Consider the following 21,019-nt stretch of genomic DNA (forward strand, 5'->3'; position numbering starts at 1 on the left):
AACACAATAGTGGGTCTGATAGCAACAGAGTTGAGGTGAACCAGCAAGCTGCTTGGAACAGACAGACAAGTCTTCTAAAACCAGAATTCTAACAATAGTAGGTATCATCCAGTCCTCTTGGGAAACTTTCAATCAGGACAGCTCCAAGATTGAATGAGAAGTGATAGAGTTAGAGTTGAGGCTTCAGTGTTAGGTATAAAATACAGAATAAAGAAGATGCTAGTCCCACAGTACTATACCCTACTTCAAAGACATCTGCAATACTTTATAGTAACTATGGATACTCTATTTTAGAAGATTCTTTGATAAATTGTAGTATTCAGAGGAGCAAAACAAAAGGACAGACACAATGGCACCACACCTTGCTCCAACCTGGGCTTCTATCTTAAATCATATTCTAATTGGCAGTCTAGGTCTCCAGGGAGTGCCAATTCTAGAAGTAACCCTGAGGGACTGGGATTTCTAGTATCATCGCTTTATGAGCCCTTATTGGTGTCTTCCATCACTATCCAGCAGACAATTGAAATACATTAGTTTTTAGAAAATGGCTTTTCTGAGATGGTATAGTAAGATCAGTAGTTAGAAAAAGTTTCCCCCCAAAACCAGAGGTGTAATATCTCCCTGATCTGGAAAAAGTGAGCTAAAACTTGAAGTACAAAGATAATGAAGATCACATGTTAGAAAACACATGCTAGTGGAATATTCCTTGGCTTCATTTGTAGGTAGTGCCTACTAGACTTGAAGGGGTGGTGGCTTTGATAAGTCCATATACTACATTAGTGCAATGGGTCACATTCCTTGAAGCTGCTTCCCTCTTTAAGTAGCTATTTTTTTCCACATGTGTGTAAATAAGTGTATTCAATGTATCCCCAGTATGTCTAATTATGAACCCAGATGGATTCATTGACTCCTACTGGTTCAGTGTCTAAAACATCATGGTCAATAGACAAAAAGGAAACTCTTTTCTTCCCTCAAGAAAAGATGCTTTCAAGGACTTGTCTGGAACTGTAATCTGTAACTTCAAAACTGAAATCTCTCAAAACTCAATTGAACCCTTCTGGATTAGGAAATTTCTAAAATTTCTCTAATATTTAAAGCTCTTTAAGGAATTATTATCTTGTCTGGTTAGTCAATCATTTTTTTTTCCCTTTCCCAGTTCATTCTAAGAGATTCTCTACTCAGGATACAGGCAATCTTGTTTTTACACCATCTCATTTTTTGGTTGGTTGATTTTAAAACTCAGTTTTAAAAGGGCATTTACTCTTTTTTTTTTTTGACAAGGAAATGAAGTTAAGTGACTTGCCTTAGGTCACACAATTAGGTAATTATTAAGTGTCTGAGGCCAAATTTAAACTCAGGTTCTCCTGACTTCAGGGCTGGTGCTCTATCCACTGCACCACCTGCCTTGATTAAAGGTATCAGTATAGAATTTAATGAGGTGAGGGTGTGGAACTCTACCTTTTACAAGAGGATTAACTGGGAATTTTAATCTGAAGAGGAAAAGACTGTAGGATTAAAATAGCTATCTTCAAATAGCTGGAGGACTGTCCAATAGAGGGGGCTGCTAGGTGGCGCAGTGAATAGAGCACCGGCCTCGGAGTCAGGAATACCTGGGTTCAAATTCGGTCTCAGACACTTAAAAATTACCTAGCCCTGTGGCATTGGACAATCCACTTAACCCCACTGCCTTAAAAAAAAAATCTAAAAAAAAAAAGACTATCCAAAAGAAGGTGCCTTAGATATATTCTGCTTGGTCCTTGAAAGAGAAGCAAGAGTTAGAGTACATTGTGACAAAAAGTATCCTAATAATTAGAGTTGTTTAAAAGTGGAGTATGTGTAATAAAAAGTGGTACAGTCCCCCTTCAAGTCAAGGACCACAAAGGTAGCAAAAGAAATCTCAGAGACCCTCTAGCTCTGTCCCTTCATTTTACAGATGAGGAAACTAAGATCAGGGAAGATTAACTTGCCCTTTTCAAGGTCAGTCAGATAGGAAGTATCAGAGTTCGGATTTGAATTTGCATACTTCATAGGGAAGATATTAACTTCCCAAGCATATTGTAGGGAAGGATTCTTTCTTCATATATCCATTTAAAATTTATTATAGCTGATTTCCAGCAATCCTTTTTAGATATGGACTTCTTTCCAAAATCAGTTTGTTTTACCCCAAGTAGGGAAATGGAGAATTGGCAGAGGGTGGGAGGATGGTTTTGTATAAATCTTATAAGGTTCTGATATGCAAGATATATATTAGGCAACCAAAACAAGAATAAGACCAATTGCCATTCTGCAATGAAGGAATGACCAAAGGATAAGAAAAATTCTCAACAGAAGAATTTTAAACTATTAACAATGACATGAAAGATTGCTCCAAATTATTCAAGAGAATATATTTGAGAATATTTCAATAATAAGAGAAGTACAAATAAGCTCATACCCAGAAAATCATCAAAAGTAACAAAAGATGTTTGGGTGGGGTTGTAGAAAAATAGGTACACTAATACATTTTTGATTTAGAATTGATCTAATCATTCTAGAAATCAATTTGGAATTATGCTAAGAAAATTACTAAAATGGTCATATCCTTTGACCTAAAAATCTCACTCTGTGTTGTTTACCTAAAGTAGATTAAGTAAATAAAAAGAGGTTCCATATACAACAAAATATTTATAATAGCACCTTTTCTAATAAAAAAAGAACTAGAAAATATATGTATATATTCTTCAGATGGAGAATGTTTAAATAAATTCTGATATATAAAATAAATATAATATTGCTGTGCTTTAATAAGCAATGAATATAATTAATTTGGAGAAGCATGGGGAGACATGAATCAATGCAAAGTTAAATAAGCAAAAATAGGCAAACATGCAATAAATATAACAATTTAAATAGAAAGAATATTAGCAATAAAAGCAATAAAAACTAGATATTTTGAAATTTTAATTGACCCCAAAGAAGAGATAGTAAGTCATTCAGTCAATAAACATTTATTAGGCACCTGCCATGTATCAGATATTGAGCTAAGTACTAGGAAATCATTTACAAAAAGAAAAGAAAGCCCTGCTCTCAATGAGCTTACAATCAGTACTCTCTAATTGTAGGGAAGACTGAATAACTCCTGTTAAATCTTTCATTTCTGAAAGGGAAGGAAGCAAGATAAATTGGGAAATAGTTGATGTAAAAACAAAAAAATCAATATTTTAGAAGACATGTGGATGAAATGTAGGGCATGTTGAGATGAGGGAGAGAAATCTAGTAGGGGTAAATTGTAGGAAAGCATGAGGGTTCTAAGACAAAAAAAGTAATCCAGTTTTGCTGGAGTACTGTTAGCTGAGTCATCAGAGATAAAGTTGAAAGGGTAAATTGTGGGCAGTGTGTATAGAATCTTGAATATCAGATCTATGAGTGTGAATTTAACCCAGTAGAGCAAGGTGAACCATAGAGCTTTGCTTTAGGAAAATGAATCTGGTCAGTTGTGTATGCAATGGAATGGAGAGATGTACTGGAGGCTGGAAGATCAATTAAGAAATTATTGCAGTGGTTTGAGTGATAAGGATGGAGAATTGGACCCAAAGGAATGTAAATGAGGAGATATATTTTAAAAATACTGTAGAGATAAGATCTGATAGAATTGGTAATTTCCTGGATGAGGGAAAGGGAAGAATCAGAGACGATGCCATGGAATCCATGATGAGTATCTGAAAAGCATCAATGGAAATAAAACATTTTCAAGAAGGAGTCACTTTGAGATGTGAGGAGTTGGAGCAAGGAAAATTAAGAGTTTGATATTGAACATCAATTCACCAATCAAAAAACATTTATTAAGTGCCTAATCTGAATCACATGGAAATCCTTGATAAGTTTGAGGTATACTACCAGTGGAATATTCAAGTAGAAGTATTCAGCAGGCAGCTACAAATACAAGAATGGGGATCAGAAGGGCAATCAGTATTATAGATATAAATTTAGAAATAGTCCAAAAAGTAATTTGTTGAGACATTGAAGTCCTAAAATGAAGCTATTAGAGGCAGGTGAAGTAACATTGCAAAGAAACAATTGCTAAGAACTATATATTGAGGGAAGAAAAATTTTTTTAAAAATATATAAATAGCTTCCTTGAAATTAAAATATTCATCCATTTTTAAGGACATCATATTATAGTAAAGAATAATAATATTAAAAAACCTTAAGCTCTATTTAGTCTACTTTAGAAAAGATATGGAATCAAACTGACATTTTTTTAAGTAGTAATTCTCAAATAGGTAAGCTTCAGTTTTCTGGAAACTTCACTTTCCTTGAAAATGTCATTATATAAACAAGTTGTAGTACATAATCTGAAGGAATACTATTGCACTATAAAAAATGACAAAGTAGGAGTAGTAGTTTTTCAGAAAAACCCAGGAAGACTTTGATGAATTGATTAAAGTGAAGTGAACAGAACCAATTATTTTAATCAAGACAGCGATCCAAGGAAATCATGATGAAAATTTCTATCTCCAGAGAGAGAATTGATGAACTCTGAGTGCAAAATGAAGGATACTTTTTTCACTTACTTTATTTTCCTGCTTTTTTTAGCAACATGACCAATATGGAAATATATTTCACATAACTTCACATTTATAATTGATACCATATTGCTAACTTTCTCAGTGGGTGAGGAGAATCTGGAAAGAGGGAGAGAATTTCTAATTCAACATTTTAAAATCTTTTTGTTAAAATAAATAATCATTTAGAAAGGAAATGCAAGATATATTTATATATAGCTATATATTTATAAATATATGAATATCATGTTATAAATATCTTTCATGTTGTTATACTTCATCCTCCACTTTGGACCAAGCATTCCAGTTCCTATCCTGGAACTGTGTGATCCTGACTGATGGAAGTTCACTATATCTAACTAGCCCTGGACTCACCAAACTGCCAACAAGTTGACTTCCTGCCATACAATCTGATACATACAGTCCCCACCCTGCCCTTGATGGTGGGTACTATTATTTATTTTTTTTGTACCTCTGTTGCTTAGGGCAGTGTCTAGAACACAGTAAGAACTTAATGATTGCTCTTTTCATTCATGAATATATGATTATTCTTCTTTATATAAACCCTGATAAGTGTGGAGTAGTATTTTCCTAGAGATTCTTAGTTTTATGTACCCAGTTAAATGACTATACCAACCAAAACTGCTCTATCAACATCTACCCCCCCCAAAAAAAGTCACTTGATGATAGCAGCAAGAGGTAAAGACAGAATACAAAGAACAAACTTAGCTGCCTCTTTAGGACTTGCCTTAAAAACCTTCAACCATGACAGGAATGTCATAGCCGGTATGTATGCAAATCTTTGGGATCCTAGTCTGCATGTTTCCTTGGATATTTCTATAATTTGTGACCTGATTTTCTAGATTCATAGATTCCTGCTGTTCCCTACCTCCAGTTAAACTCTTTCCAAAGTTACCTAACTTATTAATTCAAGGCATGTTAGCCATCCCTTCTTTCAGCAGTGAAATGTCTGTATTATTTAGGATGAAGCCCTGCTGGTTTAATTCTGTATAGTCATTTGCTGCTTAAAATGTCCAAACAACACAATGATTTCAGATCCAATAAACATCCTGCTCTGGATAACAGGGTCCTTAGGTGGTCTTTAAAACTGTAAAGTGGAATTATCCCTCTGTTTTCTGGAATAGAAGCATCTTGAATTATGATGGTGACAAAGCCATTGGGCATACAGCTTTGGAAATAGGAGAAACAGCATCAAGCAATTTTGACACTCCTTTCAAAGAGCTAGTATTCCTTGCTCCAAAACTCAAAAAGCAATGAAGTTGAATTTCAGTTGATCAAAAAGCATTTCTAATTGTATGGGATTATAGTGGATGGTTCAAAACTACATTCCTAATCCATACTTTGATGAGATAAAGAGAGGGACAGATGGAATAGCACAAGGTGGGTTCTTCTTCATATCTTCATATGTACATAACTGAATATCCCAACAATGAAGCTGTCATGATAACCCCTCTTTGAAATGATTAACCTTCACTCACATATAAAAATTTACCTTCATTTATATTGAATTGGGATCTTCATTCAGGGAAAAAAGTAGTCTGATGGGAGACTTTTAAACAGAAAATGGCATAACTATTAATGAATTAAAATGCCCTGGACTTCATAAACATAAGTAATTTGTTCAAGTTATTGCATTCGTATCAACAACTAAATTTGGCCATAGGGGATAGAATTTTTTCCAAGACAGCAGATAAAACCAAAATGGAACTCACTTATTTTCTCATCATAAAAAATATAAAATGACAGAAGTCCCTTCCTGCTTAGTGGAAAAAAGCTGCCTTTTGCAAACCATAAAAAATACAGTAGGATAATGGCACTTAGAATTGCACAGGACCTTTGAATTCATATTAATTCCATCCTTTTTCTGCCATTAGATAAATAGAATCTTTATCATTAGCCCCCTGAGATCATAGTTAGTCACTTCACTCATCAGAGTCCTCCTTGAGTCTTTCAAAACTTTTTCTCAGCATTGTGGTTATACATGATTGCACATGTACAACAAAATATCTCACAAGTACAACATGTACAACAACTGCCTTTGCACATAATTAGAAAAATAAAATATTTTTAATTGTGGCTATAATATAAATCATTCTCCTGATTCTGCTGACTTCATTCTGTCTCAGTTCAGACAGTCTTCCCAAGTTTCTTGGAAACTCTTCCTTTCAGCATTTCTTATGCCTTAATGATTCTCCATAATTTTCATGTGCTATAATTTGTTCGGCGCTTCCTCAACTGATGGACATTTCCTTCATTTCCAGTTTTTTGCCAACACAAACAGAAATGCTATAAATATTTTTGTAACATATAGTTCCTTCTTTCTTTGATCTCTTGGAACATAAGCCAAGCAATGGCATCATACAGTAAAAAAGTATACATAATTGCTGCTGTTTAGTTGTGTCCAATTCTTCTGTTTTCTGGAATAGAAGCATCTTGAATTATGATGGTGACAAAGCCATTGGGCATCCAGCTTTGGAAATAGGAGAAACAGCATCAAGCAATTTTGACACTCCTTTCAAAGAGCTAGTATTCCTTGCTCCAAAACTCAAAAAGCAGTGAAGTTGAAAACCCCTCCATTTGGGGTTTTCTTGGCAAGGTTTAGTAGCTTTCCATTTTCTTCTCCATAACATTTTTCAAATGAGGAACTAAGATTAACAGGGTTAAGTGTCTTGCTGAAGATCACTTAGCTAGTAAATGTCTGAGGTCATATTTGAAGTCAGGAAGATGAGTCTTCCTGACTTCAAGTTTAGCGCACTATCACTGAGCTACCTAGCTGCCCAAAAACATTTATTCGTCCATCCATCTATTCATCCATCCATCCGAAAAGTATTTTAGGTGTCTATCAAATATCAGCACAATTATGGTTCTTTCAAGATGTCCTGACACCTTTTTCCCCTGGGATTTCTTTCACTCTGTGTTTGGTAGAGAGATATTTAGTTTACCTTCCTTTGTTGGTAACTTGTATTGATCTGGAGACACTATTTCTCAGCGTTTATGATTACATATGTATATGGATGTGTATGTGTATGTATATAGACTGATCTTGCAATTCTGTCAATTTTTGTGGGAGTTAGGGGAGAAGGGGATAGAATTGTTAAAGGAAAAGGCAGTAGTTGAGTCCAACAAAGTTGAAAACAAACTAAGAACTCTAACATACAGACTGCCCAGCATTTAGAGGCATTTAATAAATGATTGTTGGGGCGGCTAGGTGGCGTAGTGGATAAAGCACCAGCCTTGGAGTCAGGAGTACCTGGGTTCAAATTCGGTCTCAGACACTTAATAATTACCTAGCTGTGTGGCCTTGGGCAAGCCACTTAACCCCATTTGCCTTGAAAAAAAAAAACCTAAAATAAATGATTGTTGATTGATGTTTGATAGATTCCCTTGTTCAAAGCACTTGTGTTAATGGCAGAGGCAACGAAATAATCCCAAATGAATTGACCACTTAGCCTGAGTTAACTTCCTATTATTTGGAGTTGTTAAAATCAAGGTGACAAAATTGTGTCAGATCATCCAACTACTAGTTGTTTTTATTCCCACTCCACAAAACAAATTTCAATCCTTTTTTCCTCCTACCCTTCTCAAGTATATATGCCTGGGGAGTATTGAAACATGAAAAATGTCAGCTCCCAAGGAACTTTTGCAGAATGACAATATGGGGGTAAATGCCACCTATTAGTATTTTCAACAATATTTAAGACCCAGATTTGCTGTCTGACTTCCTTCTGAGATGACTCATAAGTGATGAATATAAGTTTAGGAAAATATCAAAGGAGAAAGATGGAACTTTTGTATGACAAGTAAAAATATCTACTTCTGGATACCAGACCCCATGGGACAATGATAGCTCTTTGGGAGGGGCAAGTGTGACAGATACACATCTATGCCATTTAAAACTGTAAAGGATCTTTACAGTCTTCCCAGAGGCCAGTCACAGTCATGTCACAATTTTACATCATGATCATTTTACAGATGACAAAACTGTGACTTGGGTACAGGGTAAAAGACAAATAAAGCAGTAGCTGAGTCCAAGTGAATCCAGAGTTCTCTAGTTTGCTTAGCCCCAGGCTCCCTGAACCTCTCATTCTTTTTTTTTCCCTTTCAGTAGTACAGGGCACTGCTCCTTCAGTTTGTACTTAAGTCTCTCTAAACTTTCCTCTCTGTTTATTTGAGGGAAACACCGTAGGTTTGATTGATAGAGCAATTTGCATCTCAAGGCATCACTCCATAAATACAGTGAAATGAGAGGCTACTCTCTCACAAGCCACTTTCTCCCCTTGGGCTGACTTTAGAAACTCATTGATGTCACTTCCTTCCTCAGTCAGCAAGTGAATTTTCTTTAATTCTCAAGACCAGCTGTCCATGCTGTCAACAGAAAGTTATTAAAATTCCTTTAAAGTGAATAAAAATAGCCTAAAAGCAAATGTACTTGGAAACAGGAAAGAATCAGTATGCAAAGTCCACAAACCTTTGAGCAATATAGTGTTGATCCAACCAGAGATTTCAAGAGTTGTCTATAGAAGATGCTAGGAAAATAATTAGAAGATGTTAAGCCACATACTCCTTCATTTTTTATTAGCAAAGCCTGATGCAGTTAAAAATTGGCCCTTAAGTTTCATTCCTCTTTTTTTCAAAGATGATTTCAATAAACATTGGAATGGCTTATGTCTACCCTAAATGGAGTTTCCTTTTTCTTCTTCAAGCTACAGAAATCATTTACATCTCCCTAAAAGGAAGACCCCATCCACAAGTGGGGGGAACAAGTTTATTCTATGAGGCATTCATAAAAAACAGCCCAAAGTCAAAAATTACTTTTTTTTAATTTTTTTTTGCTTATAGGAAGATTCATATTCTGAAAGATAGTAAAGAAGATAATTTTTCTTGGGTTTACATTTCTGATGGTCTGCCTGGCTCCTTCCTCTTTCATTATCCCCTCCCCAACTTTTGCACCTCAAATCAGTTCAATGCCACCTATAAATTCAGATGCTAGGATTAATCCTACCTTAAGACAAGGGGATAAGAAGGTACCTAGTCTCTGTCCCTCCCTGATTGAACATTAAGACAATCTGTAGCAGGCTTCTTTAACTTTTATAATTCAGTTGCCCAGTACCTGTCTATCTCAATCTCATATGGTTCTCCCAAAGAGATGATTTCTAAGATTCCTTTTCCCAGAAAGTTAACTTCCTATGACTGGGTACTAGAAACCCGAGTTGACGCCACCTGACATTGGCAGCCTATTTGACTGGACCTCTGCCTTTCAGTTCAACATTGAACTATTGAATAGCTGCAATATTGCCTAACTAGAAAGAGTATATCAAAAGGGTATGAATATTGGGTTCCCACCATTAGCAACTTAGTAAGTTCTTGTAAAGTTAAAGTTTATGAACAACTCCGCTTGTTAGACATTCATTATACAGACCTATCCCCACCTAATGGACCTGTGAAAGTACAACATTAGATGAAAGCAATGATTTTGGAAGCAGTTCACTTCATAGGAACAACTTAATAAATTAGAAATACATTCCTGAATGACCAAAATTCAAACAATAAAAACTAGATATAGTCACTGAAGACTTTATAATGATGATGTACCAGAGACTTGGCATCTCTTTAGAATTATAAGATGGGCTGAAATCTTGGCTCCCCTAATTAGAAGCTCTTAGAGTTAAAATGAAAAAAGGACTATAGAAGTAATCTAGGTCAACTTTCTCATTTTACAGATGAGCAAAGTGAGGCCCACATCAGTTAAGCAAATTGCCTAGCATTTCATAAGTAGTAAGGGACAGAAGGTGGAATTCAATGCAGATTCTTTAACTCCATATTCAGTACCTACCCCTCCATGCTGTCTCCCCAGTTTATTAATTATGTGAAATCAGACAAATTATTTAACATCTCTGGGTCAGTTTTCTTCATCTTTAAAATGATATTTTGACTAGATTATCTCTAATAATCTACTTCTAAAAACAGCTCTAAATTCATGATCCTATATGCTTCCTCTCAAGACTCTCCTCAGAACTTCTCTTGCCCCTAACCCCAGCTTCAGAGATCTAAAGTAGCTTACTTGGGAAAAGGAGTGAAGGGACAAATGTGCCATTCTCTGAATGTGACAGACCATAGGGTAGAAGAAGGGAGAGACAGGTAATATCTATGTTTGGTCCTAGCTACTTTTGCCAATCTCCTTATTCCCTGTTGGCTTGCATTCAAAACTACTCTCAAAAGGAAAAGGATGTGACTTTAAATGAGTATCAGTAGAAACTATTAGGCTAGAAGCTGCATACAGATTAAAGGGCAGGGGAAAAAAAGACACAAGCTTAAGAGAAATAGGAGGAGACATGTGACAGGGAAGTCAAACTTCTACCACTATACCATCTCTACTCAGACCCAGATGGACCCTGATCCCAGGACCTTGAACCCAAAGATCACAGGAATGGTAGCATCCCTTAAACCACTGTCGCTGCTTCCATCCCAGCCCCTAAGCCACTGTTCAGGTAACCAATCCTCAGAGAGTTTCTATCTGGCAGTTATTTTGTGTGGCTGCCTCAGGAGCCACAACCACCGAACCCCATGCAAAAAAAAAAAATCTGTTACCACCAAAATCCTTGGCACTGTCAAATGATTCAACATCAGAAACTGTTTGACTTCATAATAGTAAATGACATTAGATGATGCATTGTCATCTCTACCACAGACACCATGGGCCCCTTACTTTTAATTAGAAGCTAAAGCCTTCTATGGGTATTTTCTGTCCCACTAGAAGGTGATTTCCTGAAAAGCAGGGACAATATTATATTTTTATTAGTATCATAGCATTTAGCGCTGTGAATTGCATATAATAAGGTTTTAATACAGACTTTTTTATTCATTCATTTACTTAACCATTCATTCATTCACTGGACAATCTACTGATGCTATTTGCCATTTGGGTGGATCACTACTCTCCATTAATAAAAGGATATAATAAACCTCTTTAGATTGGGCATTAGATTGAGTTTTTTGCAACTTAAGTTAGAATTTGCTTTCAAATATGTTATTAATAAAACAATATTGGGACAGTGTTGAAATATTTGTCTATGTTGCAGAGAATTGCCTCCCTCTAACTTCTATCCATTGTTTTCAGTTCTCCCATGGCTCAATAAGTCTCAACCATCATCTACAAGACAGATGTTCAGAATTTGAAGACATCTAGCAATGTATCTTCTCTTTTCCAGTCTGAACTCTCCTACTTCCTTCTGTGAACCTTTGTTATGACATAGTTTTAAGCTCCTCTTTTGAAAGCTTTATTAAGAAATTATGAGAAAATAAAATTAACAGAAGAATGTAAAAACAGACAATTTTATGAAGCACAAATTTCTACTCTAATTACTATTGTCCCTTTCAAAACTGAATTTCTTTTCCTCCTCTCTCAGCTTTAATAGAAGGAAAATGCTAAAACTCCTGTTTCAAGGTGGATTTGGATTCATATCACTTCCAAATCCTATCAGAATTCTCCTTCTCTCTAAAAACTGATTTCTAATGTTAATTCCAACTCTAGGATCCTTCTGGCCCTGAGCCCCTCTATATTCACACTTTTCCTTGACCTGTTCAGAATCTGTCCTGGGCCAAAGTTCCTGACCCTTAGATGAACTATGCTATCCTCCAAATCCCATTTATTTACATAACAGAGATGATGGACTCAATGAAACTCAATGAAAAAATTGTTTTTCTCTACTAGAGTCATACTTCTCTACCGGAGCCATACTTCTCCCTAGGCTTTCTTTGATGACTCATCATTAGAAAAACCAATCACTGCAATTTTATGATAAGACATTTAATTAATATGTACTATTGAAAAGAACAAACACAATCACCACCAAGGGAAGAAGAATCATTGCCTCATTCTCCTCTTCTGTCTCTCCTTCAATTCTGTTCAACCACAAGACTAAAAATGAAGAATAGAACAGATCTTTAGTGTACTTGCGCGTGCACACACACACACACACACACACTCTGCTGCCAGGGGACCTCTTCGACAGGAGTTCTAGGAGGCTCGAAAGTATGAAAATAAATGTGAATCAAAGGAATTAGGACAAGTGCCACAAAAAGGTGAAATATTGTGGCTAGATGGAAACCCTAAAGAAAATAACTCCTTTAATCCAAACCAAAAAGCATTTTTAAGTGTCTGTTATATGAAAGACACAGGGAATAATACATCATCATCATCATCATCACCATAATTAGCATTATATAAATATATGTGTGTGCATATAGCTTATTAAGGTTTGAAAAATTCTTTGCAAATTTCTCACCTTGTCCTCATTACAATCCCAGTAATTAGGGGCCATTATATTCCCATTTTATAAATAAGGAAACTGAGGCACATAAAGGTTAAGTAACTTGCCCAGCATCACATAGTTATTAAGTATCTGAGGTCACATTTGAATTCATGACTCTAAATATAGTGTTCTATTTATCCATACCTGGTCTCAAAGAGCTTACCATCTAAAAGAATGATATAATATGTTTTTTAATCTATTTGTGTTTTTATATGACAGTAAAATTTGTGAAACAATAATTTAAAAAGATAATGAATATCTCACAGATGGTCATGAAAAGGTTCATGGAGGGGGTGAACAAGCTGTGAAATGGAACATCAAAGAATAGTAGTAATGGATGTTATCAGAGAAATAAATAAAGGGAGAAGATGAGCTGATCAGGAGGTCAGAATGAGGAATGATAGATAAACAGCTTGAATACTTCACTAGTACTTTCTGATACCAGGAGAAATCAAGACAGGATTACCGGAATTTGAGTGATATAGAGGTGTTAGAACTAATGGGAAATTTATATGTTCAAAGCTTTAGATTGGTACAGACTTTGCAGACAATCTAATCTAAGTGCTTCCTTCTAGAGATGAGGAAACTGCGCTTCACCCAAGGTCACACAGGCAGTAAACATCAGAAATGAGACTTGAAATTCAGTCCTCAGACAATTTCCACAGTAGTGGGACATAGACATGTTTCAAAAAGGATGGGTAAATATGGACTGGTGATCTTTATCACTGGAGGAAACAATGTAAAATGATCATTGATGCATTTGAGTATTGAGTACTTGAAGAAGGAGAGAGGACTTGGAGGTCAGGAGTACTTCTTTAAGGAAATGGTGCACTAGCTGAGTTTTGAAAGAAAATGAGGCATATAATCAATAATCAAGCAATTATTTGGTACCCTCTTTGTTCTTAGTATTGGAAATATAAAGACAAAAATGAAAATGTGTCTGTTCTCAGTTTGTGGTTGAGTCATTTCAGTCATGTCCAACTATTCATGACTCCATTTAGTGTTTTGGTGGCAGAGATCCTGAAGAGGTTTGCCATTTCCTTCTCCAGCTCATTTTACAGATGAGGAACTTGAGGCAAGCAGGGTTAAGTGACTTGCACAGGTTACACTGCTAATAATTGAGACCAGATTTGAACTGAGAAAGGTCTGATACTCTGTTCACTGGACCTCCTGGCTGTTCCCATTTACCAAGTAAATATGAGGTAATTTCCAGGTGGGAGATCTAGTTTAGCAGAGAATCAAGAAAAGTCCATTAAAAATTACACGAACTGAACTTTGAAGGAGGCTAAGGATTATGGGTCAGAGATGAGAGAAGGAAGACATTGCAAGTGTAATGTGCTGCCCCTTTAAGGTTTGTTGATGAGTTAAGTCCATTCAATTCTCTGGGAAAAGATTATTCTGGGAGACAGTGTGAAAAGTTGTTTATGATTAGGCTAATACTGAGTTTTGAATGTGACAGGCTGTTATATCCTGGGGAAAAATATCCACACCAGAAATGTTTATGAATTTGGGACAATTGTTATTTTACTGATTATTCAAAAATAAGAATTTGATTGTTAAACTAAGATAGAGTCATTCACAGAGTTAATGCAGAGTCTGAAGTCAGAGGAGGGGAAGGTCAAAATTCTGAACTGCACAGACATATAAATAAGACATGCTACAGTTGTTAAAAATTAAATCTAGTTAAGAAGAGATGGGGAAAAAACCCAATGGATCAACCTGTTTGGTCTTCATACCTAATATGAGTTAGTCAAATGCCTTTGGGATCAACTCAGCTTAGCAGTAGGAACACCTACTCGAAACAGAAGTTTAAGGAAATTTCATGGCTAGTTCCTGAGACAGAAAGAGAACACTGAAGTTCATAGTCCCAAAGTCATGAGTGACTCTGACCATATAGGTTTTCCTCCTTCATGTGACTCCTGAGCTGATTTCTTTAAGCATATTACCATCTCAGAAACTTACTCTGAGATACCACTGAATCTGGTGATAATAATAAAAACAATAACAAACTCCAAAAGTATCACATATTAAAACAAATGGACTACTTGTGATGTTATTTCTTTTGCCTTATAGTTAAATAAATGTTTGAGATTTGAAAATGGGGGGGTGACAGTTGTAGAATTGATTCTATTGAGAGTAAGCTAAGTTTGAGATGCCTGTGGGATATCAGTTCAAAGTTACATTAAGTGATATGAAATTGGAACTTGAGAGAGACATCAAGATTGAACATATAGATCTGAGTAGAGAAGATAATTAAATTCATTAGATAGGATGAGGTCACCAAAAATAAAGTACAGAGAAAAAGGAAAAGGTCCAGGACTAAACTTTGGATTTTATTCACCATTAGGGGATCAGAAGTAGATAATGATGCAGCAAAGGATAATGAGAAAACAACCAGATAAATAAGACCTGAAAGAGCAGCAATATGTGAAAGCCCAGAGAAAAGAAATATTTCAAGAGGAATATTTTAAAGGGTTGCTTAAAGGAATACTTTCCAGGAATAAAAAAATAATAGCCTTGAAAAGGCATGGAGGAAGGTGATAGAACATCAGATTTGTGGATTAGAAAGTCAATTTTTGACTTTAACAGAGAGGACTTATTGCAAAATAAGGCAGATTGAAGCAATTTGTGAAGATTTGTAAGTGTAGGTTTTATTTAATCCTAGAAGCAGTAGGGAACCAATGACTATTCTTGAGCAGGAGAGTGACATGAGGAATATTGTGTTTTAGGAAGGCTACTTTGTGGTAAATGAATTCTTATCCCATTCATTTTCTTTTTAACCAGTTAAGGATTTCTACTAATTGCCTATCAAAATAGTCAGATTCAATCCTTCCTTTTATTTCATGGACTAAAAATGTGGAGAAAATTCTTCCAAAATTAATGGCAGTGAGTGTAATAACATTCAAAGGTAATCCACATACTTCACAACCCACAAATACTATAAATTATTTTGAACATAAATAATGAGAGAATTTCTCTTCTTCCCCACCCCCACCCCAATATGAAATCCAGAGGATTTCAGTCTTGTCCCCTTTGAATAGGTCAGGTAACCGAATCTTCCTTAAAACCTTCTCCTTCTGATTTCCTCCTCCCATATACATAAATTGGCCAGCATTCCCAATGAAGAGAGTGTTTAGATAGTCCCACCCACCTGCCTTCATTACCTAGAGAGGACAGCTCTATTATCTGTAAGGTAAAAATATTTATTTGCGTTCCTTGTGGTAACCCAAAGACCCTTGTGCATTATTATCTCACAGTACATCCATATTAGGCAATCTGGACATGCCTCAAAGATCCCTTACACTAGCATCATCATTGACATTTATATAGCACTTCAGATTTGCAAAACACTTCACCTATATGGTTACCCCAGCTTTGTGACTCAAAGCAATCTTCCTTTCTCTGCTATCCAGTCTTGGAAATGCATGAATAATATTGTTTCCAAGCACAGTAAGAGTGTGTCCAATTTCTCTGGTCACAAGGGCACCTAAGAATGTCAAAGACCTCATCACATAACTTCACACCCCGCTCATTCTCAAACCCTTCTACTCCTACCCCTGGCCAAGGGGAAAATGGGGCTTACTGTGTTTCATTGATGACTCTTGGAACATTTCATAAAGTTGAATTAAATCTCACAGTGCTGGCTGTGATGAGGGCAGTGCCCTTGGTATTTTCTAAAAGTATGGGGTGAGTTCAGTGCCACTGGTAACTGAAGGAGACAGCATATTTTTACAAGCTCCCAGGTTAATATCTTCTAGCCTTATTGAAGTGCCTCTTCAAGAGTTATACCCACAACACAACAGTATTGATTAAAAACACAGAATTGCTCTCCTGGAGCAGATGAACAGCCCATTGTGTTCATCACAACCCAATGTCTTAATGGCTAAGAGAGGAAGGCAGAAAAATAGAATATAGCATCCCCGGAGGAAAGTTTTAGTTTCCAATCTACAGTGGTTTTGAACCTCTTCAGTCCTGCATTTCTGGGCAGAGTGGTATCTTTATTCAGGAGTAATGCTCTTTCTTTATCTGATTAGAAATATCAATCACTCATTATTTTAGAGATTCATCCAAGTTTATTGTGTGGGACATGTAAATATTGAAAAATTTGGTGTTCTGACTTTTTTTTGGTTCTTCCCTTCTTCATACATATGATTGCAAACATTTTTCAAATCGAATCATAGAATGTCAACCCACTCACCCCAGGCAATAGGTGGTCAATCAGAGCACTGGACCTGGAGTCAGAAAAACTGGAGATTCTGCTTTTTTTTTTACCATATTTCTTTTACCAGAATCAAATCCAACCTTAGATATTTATTAGCTATCTGACCTTGAATAAATCATTTAGTCTCTGTTTACCTCATTTTCTTCACCTTAAAATTAGCAAAAAATAAAAACATGTAAAACTGTGGTTGTTGTTGTGATGATCAGGTGCCATAAAAAGTCTAGATATTAACTGTTGTTTTTCAAATGAAGAAATTGAGACCAATAAACATGTGACTCACCTAACAGTACATAACCAGGAGTAGTAGAGTCAAATCTAGAACTCAAGTATCCTATCTCCCTTGAGAACTCACTTCCAACTACACCAGGCTGAGAAATGAACAAATTAAGTAGCAATATTTCCTGTGGTTCTTAACAAAATCTGTGTTTCATTCTCCTTTTGATTTGGCAACTAATATGTTACTGGAATTTTTCAAATGTTTTAAATTATCTATCTGTGAATTACCCACTAAGGGGATTTTATTCATCTTCCTCGAGCCACAGAGTCTATTTTTGGCTACTTTAAATTGTTCTCTAAGAACCTGGCCAGTGGCCATCTGACACCGTAAGTCAATATATACTCAGACAAATGAATTTGAATAAATCTTTATATTCATAAAATAAAATATTCCTAGGTAAAGTTACTACAAAATAAACTGTAGAGTTCCACTTCTGGACTCCCTTATCTTTCCCAGGCCAATGTTGGAGGGGCAGGAAATAAGGATGACAAAGGAGACAAGCACTCCATCAAGATCTCCAAGTGCTCCATTTATTCACCAAAATACCAGTGCTTAAATACCTTTCCAGTCTCTAATCCACTCCCACTCTTGTGGCATTTAGTAGAACAAGGCTCTGATGTTCAAAGACACCAGGTGAAGATAATTTACAACGTTCCCCCCCCCCATAGACAACAGTTCCCAACAATAAACCATGTAATGTATTCTAAAGCTCATTTATACAAGACTCTTGGAGAATTTTGAGTTCTGAAAAATCTATGCATCTGCTCTCCTGTTGCTGCCCTTCAATCATTTTTTACTCATGTCCAACTCTTCATGACTCTGATTTTTTTTATTTTTTTTTTTGGTAAATATACTAGAATGGTTTGTCATTTTCTCCTCCAATTAATTTTGAAGATAAGGAATATGAGGCAAACAGGGTTAAATGACTTGCCCAGGGTCACACAGCTAGTAGGTGTCTAAAGCTGAATTTGAACTCAGGTCTTTCCTCCTCCAGGTCTCATGCTCTATCCTCTAATTGCCCTCTGTTCCCCTACATTAGCTCAGAATTAATTGAATAATGATTTTCATATTTGTGTGTGTGTCTCTCCTACCCTGTAGGAGAAACATTCTCATGTTTCTGAGTGCTTGAAGGATACATTTCCTTTAAAATATATCTGCATTACCTAAAGCTCAATATATTAAAAACACAAATCCTTATTTCCTACACTACTATTGGTATCTGTATTTCTTTTACCAGAAATATTGTTATCCCAAATCACAAAACTAAAAACCATAGTGTCATTTTAAATCATCCTTTCTTTACTTCTTATTTTCATATTACTGAATCTGTCAATTCATTCATACCACTTCTTTATATAATCTCCTCTTCTCATTTTAATTGTAGCAAAAACCTGCTCTCTGGAGATTCTGTAATCAAAATATTTCCTTCCTGTTAGCCTTTACAAAGCCACCATACCAAGAGCTTTCATCTTATCATTCCTTTTCTCTAAAATCTATATCAACCCTAAATTCTCCTATCTGATATCGAAGGCCCCCCCTCTAATTTTTTTAAGATAAACAGAGTTAAATCAGAGAGTCACACAGTAAGTTTCTGAGGCTAAATTTGAACTCAGGCCCTTCTAACTCCAACACAGAACAGATAAACTACTATATATCCCTTCCACTATAATTTTCATCCACATTTTCTAGTCAACTTATTTCCAATCACTACCTAAAACCAGTTTTACACTCTAGTCCGACCAATCTCCTCAAGGAACCATGGTCATTCCTACTCCCATTTGCTTTTTTTAAATGTTTCTCAGCCCTGAGTTCTTTTCATCTCCTATTTCTTTATTTTTCTAAAGCCTGCCCATCTAGTTCAGATTCTTAAACCCATCCCCTGAATACTCCAATCCCATGCAACATATCCTTTCTCTGAACTTCTGTATCATGTCACTTAGCACTTGAAAATATATAGTGAGATTTAGTATTACTAATTGCTTTAGGTTGGCTAGTCTTATTTCAACAATTTGATGTGAATGTAAGCACCATGAGCACAAGAACCATAAATGATGTGTTTCTATAGTCCCCCATACCTTCTAGAACAGTAAAACATAGAGTAGGAACTCAAAACTTTTGGTGTTTGGAATGAGTGAGTACAAAACAACAGAGATTAGGTTTGTGACTTTCCTTTAATATTATGCTTTTAATAAGGGAGACAAATTTAAAGTTTTGAAAAAATCAATTTAGATCACTTCAATAATTACAATCATTTGGATATGCCATTGTTTCTATTTTAACTTTTTTTTATTTTAATATAGATATAGGGACTGAACCTGGAATTTCATTGTTTTGGGGCAGAGGTGTGAATCAAGCTAAGTATACCCCCATGTGCAGCCTGAACCAGATTAAAATGTAATTAAGAAACATTTAACAAAATAAAAATTCAGTAGAACATAGATTATGTTAATGCTTGGTTTTCCAAGTCAATATGAAACCTGCTAGTACTTTTAAATTTAGTGAGCCCATTTATATTTGAGTTTGACACCAATGGAACTCCTAGGTGAAGAAACTCTACCATTCCAGATTGGCATCTTCCCTTAGAGCGTTGCCTAGAGCAGTGAGAATGTTGACTTTTCTGGTGTCACTCAGTCAGTATATTATATGTCAGTGGTGGGATTTGAGCCCAGATTTTCTAAACTTAGTGGTAGCATTTGATCCACTTCACCATGCATTTCTCAATATGTGTGTGTGTGTGTGTGTGTGTGTGTGTGTGTAAAATATATTAGCAAACATTTATGCACTGCTTATTATGACCAGGTGTGAGCCCTCTACATATTATTATACCATTTGATTCCAACAACTCTGGGAGGTAGGTGCTATTATTATATCCCTTTTAAAGATGGGGAAACTGAGGAAAGTAGAGATTAAATGACTTGCCCCAGGGTCACACAGCTAGTATATGTCTGATATAGGATTTGAACTCAGGTCTTCCTGACTCCAAGTCTGGCACTGCTTTCTATTCACTGCACTACTTCATGCCTATATATATATATATATATATATATATATATATATATATATTTGTATAATAGAACTTGATTTCTTCCTATCAAAGATGAAAAAGACATTGAATCCTTTCTAATTCCTTTTCAACAGGGTTGTTTCAAGATGAAATGAACTTTTAAGCAGGCAACCCAGAATCTTTATGCTTTAATGTCCTTTACTATTTCACTGAAAGTCATCTGGTCCTGGATATTCACTGAGATTAAGTGGCTAAAGTCATTCAGTATTTTACTCAGTGTTTTCATCTCTGACATTGTCAAGAACATTTCCCCAACATCTTTCTAACTAAAGGAGAAGATAAACCACCATGATTATAATTTCTCCCTCATTTTCTATCTCAAGGTCTACTTTTCAAGTCCTTGATTTAATTCAACAAATCAGCTCAACCCATGTTGTAATATATCTGTCTGTGGGAGGAGCTTCAGAAGAGACTGAATTTAGATAAAATCCAGCTTCTGTCTTCATGGAGCTCATAGTTAAGAAGATTCCATGAAACCACTGAAATCACTGCTATACCTTGGAGCATTTTAGTATGTTTTTTCTTGTTTTGTATTTCCCAGCTATCTATTACTGTCATTCAGATTTCTAAGTCCTTTTG

The 21,019-nt window shown here is 35.7% G+C and overlaps 1 protein-coding gene across 2 annotated transcripts in view; it reads left to right on the forward strand.

Moving 5' to 3' along the window:
* The window catches only part of CHST9 (carbohydrate sulfotransferase 9), a 388,835-nt gene that overhangs the window by 340,159 nt on the left and 27,657 nt on the right, over nt 1-21,019 (forward strand). The gene's annotated exons all lie outside the window — the stretch shown is intronic.

This window comes from Macrotis lagotis, chromosome X, assembly GCF_037893015.1.
Source record: "Macrotis lagotis isolate mMagLag1 chromosome X, bilby.v1.9.chrom.fasta, whole genome shotgun sequence".
NCBI lineage: Eukaryota > Metazoa > Chordata > Mammalia > Peramelemorphia > Peramelidae > Macrotis > Macrotis lagotis.